Source organism: Anolis sagrei, chromosome 5, assembly GCF_037176765.1.
Source record: "Anolis sagrei isolate rAnoSag1 chromosome 5, rAnoSag1.mat, whole genome shotgun sequence".
NCBI lineage: Eukaryota > Metazoa > Chordata > Lepidosauria > Squamata > Dactyloidae > Anolis > Anolis sagrei.
Window position 1 is genome coordinate 35,173,473 of NC_090025.1, and position 11,255 is coordinate 35,184,727.

General features: G+C 41.2%; 1 protein-coding gene across 1 annotated transcript in view; it reads right to left on the reverse strand.

Annotated features, from left to right (window-relative positions):
• SEC24D (SEC24 homolog D, COPII coat complex component) overlaps positions 1-6,013 on the reverse strand; it is a 68,724-nt gene extending 62,711 nt beyond the window's left edge. The window contains exon 1 of the mRNA XM_060779019.2: positions 5,817-6,013. The gene's annotated coding sequence lies outside the window, so the exon portion shown is untranslated. The remainder of the gene's footprint in view (positions 1-5,816) is intronic.
• Between the last annotated feature and the right edge of the window lie 5,242 nt (positions 6,014-11,255).

An 11,255-nucleotide genomic window follows, 5' to 3' on the forward strand; every position in this document is an offset into this window, starting at 1 on the left:
TGGCCATAATATGCAAGTCAGATCAAAACTTTGGGATTCTCACATAAAACTTTTCACAATGTGAATTTTCATTAGAATGTATTTATTTCTTGAATTGATGTAACTCCATTTTCTCCTTGGAGGCCCACATATCAATGCAACCAAAAAAAAAAAAAACCAACATGAAAAGTTTATAGATAGATAGATAAAATTTAGGAGCATCCATTAAAATTAAAGAGCAGACAGTTGACTATAAACTATCTCATGCAACTGAACAGTCTTTATTGGCTGCCTAAAGCAGAACAAAGAGGGAGCCAATCTGTCCAGCTACAGAAAGGGCACTGTCTCAGGTACCCACCAATTGAGATTCCCAACGTGATGTTTAACAGCACTTGCAATAATAATTTCAGTTTATAGGGAGGTAAATATGGAAGGAAGCACTCCATGAGATACTTGAAACAATTCAAATTTGAGTATCTCGGGGGCTGCTTCTTTCCATATTTGAAGGAAGTATTTTGAATTAGACCTAGTCCTAGACACATACTGGATGAGAGTGAAATTGTTGTACTGTTCTCACACAGTCTACAAAAGCAACAAATGTATATATAGCAAACAAATATTTAAAAGTCATGATACATTAAATAGTACACACACACACACACAAACAATGTAGCAACAAGGTATGACGTACCATTAGACATCAATCTTTAACTGTAGGAAGATTGATGACCATGGATCAAAAGAAGACTTAAATGAAGCAAGGATCAGATGTCTTGCAAGGAAACCTTACATAGAATATACCACAATGATCTATAACAGGCATGGGCAAACTTTGGCCTTCCAGTTGAAGTCCAAAACACCTGGAGGGATGAAGTTTGCCAATCCCTGATCTATAAGAAGAAGAATTAAAGAATGAATCCCTATGACCAGATCATTTCTCCCAAAATGTACAGTCAACACATGAAATCAAGCAAAGATATTACCAAACATCACTTCCACCTGACATTTCAGGAGAAGGACAAGATCCAAGAGAACTCCAAAGTGCATACTTATTTATTATTATTTATTTACAGTATTTACATAACGCTTTTCTCACCTCCTGGGGGGGGGATTCAATGTGGTTTACAAAAATAATGGCAAAATTCAATGCCTTGCATACATAAACCAAATCATAAATGAAACAACATATGACTAAGCATAAAATACAATAGGACAAATTATCCATGGGATAATAGAACATTTAAACAAGAAGAATAAAAATTGAAAACACTTAATAAAAACATTAAAATCACATGATACAAACACATAGATCAGGCCATTCCAGATTTCAATTACACATATTCCATATTTACTGCTTGTACTGCATTACTTTACTAGTCAAAAGCTTGATTCAATAACCATGTCTTTGTTCTCTTTCTAAAGTCCGGGGGGAGGGTTCCGATCTAATCTTACTGGAGAGAGAGTTCCAAAGTCAAGGAGCCACCAATGAGAAGGTCCTGTCTCTCGTCCTCACCAACCGCACTTGCGAAGCAGGTGAACCGAGAGCAGCCCCCCTCCCAATTGCATTCCAGGTCTCAGGTTAGAAAAGTTCTTAGGTCATGTGTTGTCTAGGCCAAAAAGCTGAGTTGTGTATTCCAAAAGGAAGAGGCAGATAATATCAACAAAGAAGATTCATTCACATCAAATCAATAAGAAATAAAAACACTACATTCGGTATCAAGGTAAACTTCAAACAATCACTGGAAAATCAGAAGATATGAAGTGGCAGTTCCAGAAGCAAAGACAATTTCCCATGTGGATGTGTGGACTGGCATGCATGGCACATAGTTGTATGCCCCCTTTTCCATGCTCCATGTAGCCCCGTTTGGCAGGACTTACCCAGGATGTACTTGTCCATCACAAAAATGACTTTTTTTTTAAAAAAAAAAGTTGGTGGTCATAAGGTGCAGGAGATGGTGTTCTTATGGCATATAAGCTAATTATGTAAATCAGATTTATATGTCAGGATGGCTCTACACTGCCATATTAAGCAGTTTAAATCTGCATTATATGGCTTGTGTATAATGCAGTTTAATTTTTTATTTATTTATTTATTAACCATATTTTACCCCAATCTTCTCACTCTGAAAGGGACTTTGAGTGGCTTCCAAGTTGGCAGTATTCAATGCCATACAAACAACAGATACAATATCTGAAGTCACAGTCCAGAAGTCATTCCAGTTGTATTACGCTTACTTCATTGCTGCCTATTGTACTGACTATTCTCCAAAGGCTTGGTGTCATAGCCAAGTTTTCAGTTTCTTTCTGATGGTCAGGAGGGAGGGAGTTGATCTAATATCATTGGGAAGGGACTTCCACAGCTGAGAGGCCACCACTGAGAAGGCCCCGTCTCTCATCCCCACTAGTCACACCTGCAAAGGAGGTGGGACCGAGAATAGGGCCTCCGCAGAAGATCTTAAGTTCTGAGGTGGTTCACTGAACTGTAGTATATAGGTCTATACCTGTGGTTCCCAACCGTTGGTCCTCCAGTTGTTTTGGACTTCAACATCCAGAAGACCCAGCCAGCTTGCCAGCTATCAGGAATTGTGGGAGCTGAAGGAGGACCAAAGGTTGGGAATCACTGGTCTATACTGACCGTATCATGCACATTTAAATTGGATTATATGGCAGTGTAGATCCAGCCCCAGATGCTTTATTCACAGTCTTATAACAATCTGAGTTTGAATGTTTTTGTAGTAAAGTCAGTTCCCTCATGTCCATTTATTTAGCATCAATGGATTCCACCATCCATGACCTGAAAATATCCTTCCCTCTCTAAAAAAAATCCCAAAAGCAAACCTTGATTTTGCCATTTTATATAAGGGACACCATTTTACTTCACCATTGTACATAATGGTACTAATGCATCCATAGATTTTGGGATTCATGGGGCACCTGGGAACAAAATCCCAGCCATTGCCAAGGGCTCATTGCACATTTAGCAGTCACAGTTCAATACAATCCTCAGTGTCTGGCTGACATCCTTCTGACAGTGTCCTATTTTACCAACATACCACTTTCCAACAAAGGAATGAGCACTCCGTACGTACCTAAATGACCTGTTTCATCTTGAATTCTCTATCTTGAATTGTTCCTTATCCCAAAAGAATTGTTCATATTGCTCATAAGGTAAAAGTTTCCCCTTGACATTAAGTCTAGTCATGTCCAACTCTGGGGGGGTGGGGGTGGGGGTGGGGTGATGCTCATCTCTGTTTCTAAGCCAAAGAGCCGGTGTTGTCCATAGACACCTCCAAGGTCATGTGGCCAGCATGACTGCATGGAGCGCCACTACCTTCCTGCCAGAGTGGTACTTATTGATCTACTCACATTTGCATGTTTTCGAACTGCTAAGTTGGCTGAAGCTGGGGCTAGCAGTGGGAGCTCACCTCCGCTTCCTGGATTCAAACTGCTGACCTGTCAGTCAGCAAGTTCAGCATCTCAGCAGTTTAACTTGCTGCACCACCAGGGGCTCCCATATTGCTCATAAGCTCCATATAAATGTGAATCTATTTTACCAAGTCTATTGACATTGAAAAGGTTTTCCAAGGGTCTTTAGCTATCATTCATGTAGATTTTGCTATACTTATGGGTAGGGACGTATTTCCAAAGCATAGATCAAACATTTGAAAAGAACTTGGACATCCTTAAGAGTGCATCTGTGCTGTAGATATAATGCACTTTGACACTACTTTAACTGTCATGGCTCAATGCTATGGAATTCTGGGATCTGTAGCTTAGTGAGGCAGCAGCACTCTTGGGTGGAGAAGGCCAAGGACTTTGTAAAACTGCAGCCACCATGAGTCCAAAGCAGGCATGGGCAAACTTTGACTCTCCAGGTGTTTTGGACTTTGACTCCCACAATTTATTTATTTATTTATTTATTTATTTATTTATTTATTTATTTAAAGGGGACTCAGGGTGGAGCACAACATATAAACAGCAAACATTCAATGCCGAAACATACAAAAGCATTAAAATCGCTTATCTTGATGTTAAAATCCTTTAGTTAGAACTGTCTCAACAACCACTACTGCAACGCTCTCTACATGGGGTTGCCTCTGAAGACTTCCCAGAAGCGGCAATTAGTCCAACGTTCAGCAGCCAGATTACTAACAGGAGCGGGGTACAGCTCCACTGGCTGCCAATTAGCTTCCAAGCACAAATCAAAGTGCTGGTTTTAACCTACAAAACCCTATACGGTTCCGGCCCAATTTACCTGTCCGAACGTATTCTCCTCTATGAACCATCAAGGCTATTACGCTCTTCTGGTAGGGCCCTGCTCTCAGTCCCGCCACTTTAGCAATCGCATCTGGCGGGAACAAGAGACAGGGCCTTTTCTGTTGTGGCCCCCCGGCTATGGAACTCTCCTGACTGATATCAGATCTGCCCCCCCCCCCCCGTTCTTCAGGAAGTCCTGGCTATGGAAGGAAGCATTTCCAGAATAATGGTTGAGACCGGCTACAGAACAAAGTTATCGACCACACATACGGATTGAGTTGGACATGATTTTATCTTGGCGATTTGGCTTATTTGTAATTTAATCTATATGTATTTTAACTTGTTGTTATTGTATGATGTTTTTAGACTGTATTACTAGCATTGAATCCTTGCTGTGAGCCGGTCTACAGAAGTAAAGAAGGTTGGGATATAAAAGTTTTAAATAAAAAATAAATCATATCGAATTTGGTTGGAATACTAAGAGTTCCTATTGCTGCTTCATTACACAGTCACAAAGGCTTGGTCCCACAGCCACGTTTTTATCATCCTTCTAAAGGACAAGAGGGAGGGGGCTGACCTGATCTCATTAGGAAGGGAGTTCCATAGCTGAGGGGCAATCATTGAGAAGGCCCTGTCTCTCGTCCTTGCCAAATGCACCTGTGATGGTGGCGGGACCAAGAGCAGGGCCTCTCCTGAAGATCTTAATCTCCATGGTGGTTCATAAGGGGAGATGCATTCGGACAGGTAAATTGGACCAGACCATTTAGGGCTTTATAGGCCAAAGCCAGCACTCTGAATTGTGCTCAGTAGCAAACTGGGAGCCAGTGGAGCTGGCGTAACATGGGAGTTGTGTGCTGTACAATTCCTAACAGCCTCAGGCCCTTTTCTTTTCCCCCTCAGCCACTTAAGCCTGAGGCTGTTAGGAATTATGGGAGTCAAAGTCCAAAACATCTGGAGGGCCCAAGTTTGCCCGTGCTTGCTTTAAAGCCATTACAGTTCAAATGGTGTCAAAGTGCATTAATTCTACATAGAGCTTATAATTTTGCACAACTACCTCAACACATCACAACCAAGATCACCAATGTGTGCAACAAGTGCATTAAGTCATATATTGAATTCTGGACTGGAATGCACCCAACTTGTTGCAGGAAACAGACCAACTCACCATTGTCACCTTCTGGATCGGCTATGAGCAGGTCTACACTGTGGAATCAGCACAGGTTTGACACCACTTGGCTCAGTGCTATGGGATCCTGGGCTTTGTAGTTTGGGGAGGTGCCAAAGAAAGCAGAGACTTTGGAAAATTGGCATCTCCTTGAGGCATGGCAGTGCAAAGTGGTGTCAAACTGCATTCATTCCTCAATGAAGATGCTAATCATGGGGTATCATGGAGGAGTTCCAATCCCTGGATGCTTTGATGCTATGGGATGTTCCCAAGATGATGCAAGCGCCTATCCCCAACCCTAGCACTTCATTTTGGTCCAGGTGGCATTCCCTTCGAGGCTGGATGCAAATCCCTTTCCCCTTCCCATCTGGATCTCTCTCTCTCTCTCTGTCTCTCCCTTTTGCAGGTCCCTCACCGAGTGCTCTTGTGCCTCTTCTTTCCTCCTCTCTGCGCTTCTCTCCGCGTCCCAAGCCCGCTGCTTGTTGCCAAAGAGCGAGAGGCAAACAGAGCCGGCTTCCTCGCTCAATCTCTCCGCCCGGGAACTGCTCAGTGAACTGCCACGTCTAACAGGGCGGTCGGGAGCGCGCGCCCAGGCTACAGCTGGACCGGGAAGCACAGAGGGAGGGAGCGAGGGAGGGAGCAAGGGGCGCGCGCCGCAGCCGCCACGATTCAGGGCTGGCGTCAGTCACCCTTCTGGGCATGCGCGTTGCCTCCTCTGAAGCCTCCTGCCGTTTCCTGCCTTGCCCACCCACTGCTAAGAAGACCTTGCATTGGGAAGAGGTTAACACGGCCGAGAGGAGAGCAATGGTGGAGGAAAGGGAAAAAATGCAGTTTGTTGTTGTTTATTCCTGCAGTCGCTTCCGACTCCTCGTGACTTCATGGACCAGCCCACGCCAGAGCTCTCTGCCGGCCGTCACCACCCCCAGCTCCTTCAAGGTCAATCCAGTCACTTCAAGGATGTATTGTTTTAACTGTGATTTATGTTTAATTGTGGTTTTACTATTTATTTATTCACGACTTTATATGCCGCCCTTCTCACCCCAAAGGGGACTCAGAGCGGCTTACAAGTAAAAAGTAAATACAATATATTCTATTATTACCATAGGTAAAGGTAAAGGTAGTCCCCTGACAATAAGTCCAGTCATGTCTGACTCTGAGGTGTGGTGCTCATCTGCATTTCTAAGCCGAAGAGCCAGCGTTGTCCGTAGACACCTCCAAGGTCATGTGGCCGGCATGACTGCATGGAGCGCCATTACCTTCCTGCCGGAGGGAAGGTTACCTATTGATCTACTCACATTTGCATGATTTCGAACTGCTAGGTTGGCAGAAGCTAGGGCTGACAGCGGAAGCTCACGCCACTCCCCAGAATCGAACCTGCGACCTTTCGATCAAAAAGCTCAGCAGCTCAGTGCTTTAACCAACTGCGCCACCGGGGGCTCCATTATTACCATAGCACAATATTAATATTTTATATTACAGTATAATATTTATATTACAGTATACAATATTACAGTATAATGTTATAGTACAATGTAATATAAAATATTATTATTACCATAGCACAATATTAATATTATATATTACATTGTACTATAACATTATACCGTAATATTATTAGTTATATTACATTTAATATAAAATATATAATTATAATATCATATTATTATTAGTTTGGTCATGTCAGGAGCGACTTGAGAAACTGCAAGTCGCTTCTGGTGTGAGAGAATTGGCTGTCTGGAAGGACATTGCCCAGAGGATGCCCGGATGTTGTGATGTTTTAACATCTTTGTGGGAGGCTTCTCTCATGTCCCTGTGGGAGGAGCTGGAGCTCATAGAGGGAGCTCATCCACACTCTCCTCGGATTTGAACCTGCGACCTGTCGGTCTTCAATCCTGCCGGCACAGGGATTTAACCCACTGCACCACTGGGGGCTCCATTATTATTATTATTATTATTATTATTATTATTGTATTACATTATAATATTATCAATATTATATGTATATACAATATATTATATTATATTATATTATATTATATTAAGCACAGTGCAGGAGACAAGATGGAACTGCCTTCCTGGCCCCTCTCTTCACACTGATCTCAGAGCAGCGGTTGGTGCTGGGGGGGGGGGGGGGGGCTCCCAACTAATGACACTGGAGACAAGATGGAACTGCCTTAATGGTCCCTCTCTTCATTCTGAACTCAGAGCAGCGGTTGGTGCTGGAGGGTTTTTTTTATTGTTTTACTGTTGTAATTGTTTGTATTGGCATTGTATCGGTGGCCAACGTAAAGTATCGAATGTTACCATTATTTATGTATAAACCACTTTCTCACCCAGGGGTGAGAAAGGCGGTATATAAATATTGTAAATATATAAATCCATCCATCTTGCCCTTGGTCGGCCCCTCTTCCTTTTTCCTTCAATTTTCGGAAGCATCATTGTCTTCTCTAAGCTTTCCTTTCTTCTCATGATGTGGCCAAAGTACTTCATCTTTGCCTCTACTATCCTTCTCTCCAATGAGCAGTCAAGCTATATTTCCTGAAGTATGGACTGGTTGGATCTTCTCGCAGTCCAAGGCACTCTCAGAACTTTCCTCCAGCACCACAGTTCAAAAGCATCTATCTTCCTTCGCTCAGCCTTCCCTAAAGTCCAGCTCTCACATCCATAGATGACTATGAGGAATACCATTGTTTAACTATGCAGATCTTTGTTGCCATTGTAATGTCTCTACTCTTCACTATTTGATCAAGATTGGTCATTGCTCTCCTCCCAAGAAGTAAATGCCTTCTGGAGGACCTCCAAATGCCTAAAGAAGTTTTCTGATTAAGAATCTCTAGGTTCTCCAGTGTAGCTCTATGGTAGAAGTTGTGTATAGTCAAATTGGAGGATCTAGAAGTTCCTTGAGAGAACATATTAATGAAATCCATGAATAATCAAATCCATAAAAGTGAAGCTCACAAATGTGGAGGGCTGATTGTATTCACATATATCAGTGGTTCCCAACCTGTGGTCCATGGACCACCAGTAGTCTGCTAGAACAAAAATATGGTCCGCAGCCTCACCATTACTACACCGTTGCAACAAGAGCGACTGGTCTCGCGAAACCCTTTTATAGTGCCGAGCTTATTAAATATGGTTTTCTGTGGGCGAGCAGATGGAAACTACTGAATGGCATATGTTCTGTATCAGAAACTGGACCTGATGTGGTCTATCCAACACGATTTTCTGAATCAGCACCCAAAATAACCAAAAAGTTGACCAAAAACTGATTTGTAACCCTTTTGGTACTAACGTTTTAAAGTGATCCCTGGTCTTGGTCCCTGGTCAAAAAAAGGTTGGGAACCACTGACATATATGATGAAAGTGAAATCTTTTCAGATATAAAATTATAACTATACTTATACTAAAATACTTTGGTGGTAGTATTAGGACAAAACTAGTTATACCGTATGAGAACCATGATTGGAAAAATGGCACTTTTTCGCTTGTGTTTTTCTTACTTTACTTTTCCTTGGCTTTGTAGATGTTTTCATACTGCAACTTTCATAATCTCCTTCAACTGATAGAAATAATTGGTCAAAAACATCTGAAAGGCTTCAACTGCTCACCTGAAATAAAACTCCCACAATCTGACATCTTCGTCATTGAAAACATGCAGCAGGGATAGGGAATATACAGCCCTCCAGATGTTGCTGGACCGCAGCTCTTATCATCTCTTTCCATTGACAAAGCTGGTTAAAGCTGGTGAGAGCTAAAGTTCAATGACATCTAGAGCATTGCATGTTTCTCTGGGGAGGATGACATATTTCCCATTTCTGATGTGCAGTTTTAGACTCTTGCCGTTTAAAATATCACATTTATATATACTTTTATTATTCACATCATTGCTATTTGTTGAATGTTCCATATTTTCATCTTTATGCCTTTTTCTTTTTTAAAAAAACTAAGAAAAATGACTAGTGTGTTGGTTTTATGGAGATATCATAGAAAATAACTCACAGTGGATAATACCACATCTGCTAAAATATTATCCCACAGTTATTCCCCAATGGCAATGCAGAACAGGAATGTAAACTATTTAAGCAATTGCCGTAAGGATTAAAGGTGTGTGTCACAGGTGTTCAGCATGTGGAGCTGAATTAATTTTGAGTTGCAGAAGAGGTTAGTGAGGAAAAGAAAGGATGTACACCATGTTTCAAAGGCCTTCCATTTGATATAACCAGTGTTTCAAAGGGCACTTATATTGTTGTGTTATACACTCTATAATATCTAGATAGTCCTGCAAAACAATCATGTGTAATTTAAAGTTTAGGAGTATATATGATTGCACTTCTCACTTAAACTATGCCTCTGAGTGGAATTTGAGAAAATCAACAATGTAAAATTCACATTTTCTATCCTTCACTATATGGATTTGGAATTTCTCTTTAAAAAAGAGACACATATTGTGTGTGTGTGTGTGTGACATGTTACCTGGTACTGTACAGCTACCGTTGTCATGTTGACATTTTCTTTTGGACTTCTTTTCAAGACTACACATAACCATATCAGAATCATGTCTTCAAACAGAAGGCTACACCAAACACTTACAAAATGAGAGAAATGATGTGGAACCAAGCGCTAAAAAAGGAAAGAGTGGGAGGCCCTTCATCCACCTGCAATTTCTCCCCTGACACCATTCTCTTGAGACACTTTCCTTCATGCTGGACTTGTTTTCAGTCCCAAAGTCTCAGAGAGAGAAAGCATGGGTTTTTTTTTACACGTTTTAATTTAATTTAAACATAAAATGCAAAAAATATATATACTTATACATATATTCATATACAAAAGCATACTTCAACATCAACTACATAACTAGAGTACAAAGTTTCTCCTACAAATATTTTTCTCTCTAATTGCATATATCTCTAAAATAGAAACATACATACATTAAAAGAGAATTTCTTGTTTCCCTTTTATCTGTTTCTCTATAATGTAATTTTTTCCTCCTTATATCCAGAAGCTGAGACTGGTTGCTCACTAACACTAAACATTAACAACAACACATTTTATTTAAAACATGCCTCTCCCCATGGTTCAATATTCTATATTACAATTCATAAGTGTTAGACAAGTAGAGTTGCCAAATAAAATAAGTAACAGGGTTCCTGTCAATTTAATAACAACAAAAGATTTCAGTAAGTGTTGCTTGTCATGTTTAACAACATCTGCTGAAATATACGCTTGTATAGTCACAGGCCTATGGATTATATGGGAGTGTAGATGCATTCTCTCTTGAAATTTCACCTGCATCTATGGCAGGCTTTCTCAGAGGTTGTGAGGACACAACCTCTGAGGATGCCTGTCATAGATGCAGGCTAAACATCAGAAGATAATGCTTCTAGAACATGGCCATATAGCCCAAAAAACCTACAACAACCCAGTGATTTCAGCCATGAAAGCCTTTGACAATAGAAAATCTACATTGATTTGGATTATATGGGAGTGTAGAGTTGTATATTATCTGTCTTGATATTTAGGGTTATATAGCTGTGTGGAAAGGCCCACATTGGCTATCACAGTTCTACAGCTTATAGCCTGTAACTCATCCGTTGCTGAACTTAGTTTCTACCCACTAAGTCAAAAGTGTGCAAGAAGTTTGAAGTAATGCAACTCCTTGGAAATGGAGTTGAATGGGACTGTTGCGGTGTTAAATGAGACTAGTTATAGAGATGATATAATTATCCTGCTCCATCAGCTCTACTAGCCCTGGCCTGTTTCTATGCACTGATTATACATATAAAGCGCTTTAGTCCTGCCCCTTGTGGGTCACTGGGACAATCCAGGGGAGCAGTAGTGCAATGGGGGGGGGGGG